Source organism: Salvia miltiorrhiza, chromosome 8 (assembly GCF_028751815.1).
Source record: "Salvia miltiorrhiza cultivar Shanhuang (shh) chromosome 8, IMPLAD_Smil_shh, whole genome shotgun sequence".
NCBI classification, from domain to species: Eukaryota; Viridiplantae; Streptophyta; class Magnoliopsida; order Lamiales; family Lamiaceae; genus Salvia; species Salvia miltiorrhiza.
Window position 1 is genome coordinate 36,456,671 of NC_080394.1, and position 4,503 is coordinate 36,461,173.

The following is a 4,503-nucleotide window of genomic DNA, read 5'->3' on the forward strand; positions in this document are numbered from 1 at the left end:
TGCTATATCTAGGAGGAAGAATTTGTGAAATAAATGAAATGGTGAACAGGGGATTATAAGAAAAGAAAGAAATTTGGGCACAAGAAGAAATTTCGTGACTAAAGATGATTGCCCATAAGAAGAATCAAAAGGGAAATGAACCCCATTGAAAGCGGGGAAATTAAGGGTTGGTTATAGCTGTACTGAATGTGTATGCTGAGTAAGGGTGATACTGAAATTAGCCACTGGACCATATTTTTCCACCTTAGCTCCGTATGCCACATTACAACCCAACAAAGACCCTTTGATAAGTCATACTAGTGTGCTTAATTTGTAGTCTTCGATCAAACTCTTAGAGGAACTAGCACAGCAAATTATGAGTGCAAACACATAGCCCGGTGCTTGAGCGAGAAGAGAGACTACCATCACACTTTATGCATGATCAGTACTCTGGTTTGTGGTTTGACTGAACTGAATGATGCATGTTGGTATGATCTGATCCTGAAATATATGCAAGTTTCGTGTCTCTTAGTTTTATTTCTTTTCTTTCGCCCTTTTCGTCCGTGTCTTCTGTGAATCCACCTACATACTTGAGGGCAAGTATGCTTTAAGTGTGTAGGTGTGATGCGTCTTCGACTTTTGGGCCATTTGGCCCTCTTTTTCTCTTTATTTGTGTCAGTTCAGGTCTGTCCAGGGGGAAAACAAAGTTGTGGAGGAAGGAAGATCAGTAGAGCGGAAACGGAAGAAATGCGGTCAGAATGGGCATTACCGAGCCCAGATTGCCAAATCATGTTTGCCAGCATGGAGCTTCGGCCAACAAGTACCTCTCCAATTCAACTTGGGGCATGGGAACCTGGAGCCACCACCTGGTATGAGCCACACCGATAAGAGCAGTCGGTCTGATCGTTACCAGAAGAAGCAGACAGCCAGAGCCATAAAAGGAAGGTCAATCTCGGAGATCTCATGGAACAAGCGGAAGGTTGAAGAAGAGACTAGAAGGACCGAAGGGATGGGAAAGGTTGACTAAGCTTGCAGCTGGACGCCATCTTCAATCAGGATCAATCAAAGATCGAGCTAATTAAGGAAAGAAGATCCCGACGAAGATTTGGAACCGGCGCAGCTAGGGTTAGGCCTCTACCGTTCGGCAGTATAAAAGGCTAATGTTGTGCAGCGTGAAGAAGCTCTTGGCACCCCGAACATTTTACTTTTCATAAGTTATTGCTTTTATTCGCCGCGTGTGGCATTCAAAACAATTGACATTTCCGTACTTCAATTCCGTAGTGTTGTTACTTTTGGACAAGTTCGAAGGCTTGAAGCCTAGGTATTATTTTATCCATTTCAGTATTTCATTTCGCTTAATCATGAGTTTAATTCTTTTTGCATCTATGAATTTTATTATGTGTGAGTAATCCTTTAGGTGAGGTTTTAGGGGTGGAAATAATTGTTGTTAACATGTAAACATTCGTGAGGCATTTGTTCTTTCGGTTGAGTCTCGTGGTTCCAGACGGATCTGTGCCAAACCATGGACAGTAGGGGCCTGACGGGAGACCCTCGTTCGGTGAAATGCTGTCCGTGTCAAGCAAAGGCCAGGGTATACCAGGGCGTGACAATCGGTATACCCAAGACCGAGTAGCTGAGCAGCGTCAACAAAAGGCGTTGTAGATCCGGAAGGTGGGGAAAGGATTGATGGGATACACTGTCCTTCCTCAGTCTTGGGCTTCTCTAGAGAATATCCATCAACTGTGACGAGGCATAAAGCCATGGTTATCAAACGAGGAAAGCAATCTCGGCGCCGTAGCATGTCTATGACTGGTCGGTCGACAAGGCCGGAAATAGTTGAGTCCAGGAGACATGTGTCACTCTAGTGCGGAGTTGGGGACCTCGGGAGAGAAGGTTGGTGAGGGCCATACTTGGTGAGTAACGGGTATGACTACTATCTAAGGAGGAGTGAAGCACTGCCTTGTGACCGGGGATTGTGTGACCTTCGGACCAAGTGACCACAATGAGATCAACCATCCTAAATGTGAAGTACAATTCCTTGAAACGCCCCAATGTCTTTGGGCCACGCCCTGGAACTGCATGGATCATAGACGGATCATCAGTGTGCCTATGACCGAAACGAATGTTAACAACAGTTATGACCTAACCGAATAAACCTCACCCCTTTGTTATTATTGATCTTGTTATTTCTTGTGCTGAGTATACAGATTGAGAATTGTGACACCTCAGTTTGTCGTAGGAGAACAAAGTGGTTCCTCACTCCCTGTGGGATTCGACCCTACGCTTACCGCTAAGACTAAGTCCTTGTCGTGAGAAGTAGGAGCGTGTATTGTCCGTACTGGGCTTACACAGGTATTTTGTCCGCACCGCACGACAGGTGTGTGCCAACCTGCACCACCTCCTCCCACCTTCACGACTAAAGAGAAACAACTGCTGAAACACTACGTCAAGGCAGACCTTCTAGTATCTTATCTGGAGAAATGTGATAGGATTGACAAATGGGTACCTGAAGACATGAACAACTAGTGGGAAAGGATAAAAGAAGTTTATACCAAATGGGTAATATTTGGTGATCTAAAGCACGATCCGGATAACCAAAGATCAGCCTGGAGATTCTTCTTGAACAACTAGCATGAAAATGGAATGATAGATATACTTTTAGACGCAAAAGAAAAGGCAAAGATATCAGTCATTCATTACCCCCTGAAAGCCTATGTCACTATTCCAAGATTCAAGAACCGCGTCGACAAAGAAATAATCAAGAAAGAGGGTGAAGATCTCTGCAGAATATGGGGAGTTACAGAAAGGAGTCATCCGTATGACTATGAAGATATCAAGAGGACTGGTTTTACCATATACCAACAGCTGCCTTAGCCTATTCTTACAGTTATATTTCTTCACTGCTTTGGCTTTGTAATCAGTTCTTTACCAAAAATTGATACCTCATTGGTTTTCTAGAAATGAAAAATCTGCTCTCTTGATCTCAACGACTGATATCTCATCAGTTTTCTTTAAAATTTAATTTATGTTATCTCATCAATAACTGAAGATGTTTCCACCAAAGCGATGAGTTACAATCAAAGGGAAATCAAGGCTTTCAGTTGAACTGCTTCGAGGTATTGACTAACTACAATGTTCAGTCAACCAGTAAGTATTTATATGCTCTTTCCAATGTTGAATTCCTCATATTTTCAGTTAACTAAACAATCGCCTTGCAAATCATCTTATCAGTTCTTATTTCTGTAATTTCAACTGATGCTTAGTTTAAATTTTACCTTACTATCAAATGTCATATATTCCGGCATTGTTGAAAATTAGAAGAAATCCCTATGTCATAATAGATTCGTTTCGAATAGGATTGCGTGTCTCAATAATGAATCTTACAAATTTCTTCTGAAAAAAAAAACTAATGATTTGACATGGTGTAATAATTACCCGTTTTACTACTTTTGAGGCACACATAACTCCAGCAGTGACGGTAGATGTGAATATTACTTTAAATCCTCTTAAGGTACGAGAACCGATCAATTTTCTTAACCTCTTTTTCGTGTATTTAAAGTGCCTTAGTCTTGTAATATTTCTCCATCACAACAAATCATCTTCCACGGACATCTCTGTGAGAAAATCTATATTTGCATAAATCTTTTTCTCATCTCACATACATGGAAAAACCAAGGACCGAGACTTCATGCAGCATGAAAATGGGGGTAGCTGCTCTAATCTACACAAGGCCATTCAATTGGGATGTTGTTAGGTCCGGAGGGTCTCGAATAGGTGTATGGGGGGGGAATACACCTATAGGCCATTTTTTAAATCAGATGGATCTCAATATAGATATCAAAACAAAACTTTACACACAAACTCAGACACATGTTTACTGAAGAGAGTTTTGACCAAAACAGGATTGACGACTGATACTGAAAGTCTCTTCAGTAACGAGTTATCAGTTAAGTCACAAGAACTTAACTGATGCACGTAAGGCTTCGGTCGAGTTTGTTAAAACAGAGAGGTTATAAGTCTTCCTGACTATCAGAGGATAGATCAATCAGACTGATAACATACGCAGCGGAAATACTTTTGTTTCATAATAGCCTTTGTTGAGCATGTTGTTAGTCTTTAGTTTCTCTTTGCAGTTAATCAGTATTCAGTTTATTAAAGGTAAAAACAACAAGTAGGAAAGTAAAACTGAAAGCTGTAAATAACACAGAGATTTTTATATGGTTCAGAAAACACTTCCTACATCCACGGTCGGTTGATCAGACCAACAACTTCACTTTGCAAGTGCTTACGGGTGCACTGCAAACCTATCTGTGTGCTTGTCGGGTGCACACAACTGAATCAACTGAAGATCCAATCTTCAGTACCAACACACCTTGTTGGATTTCTCACTCCTAGCACGAACTGGCACTAGGATCTCACGGAGTCAGAGTACCTTCCTGAACTCCTTTTCAACTCAAACACTCGATTCTATCGGCCGAAGGGAGGTTTGAAATCTTGCCAACTAAACTTCAAAGAACAAGTTCT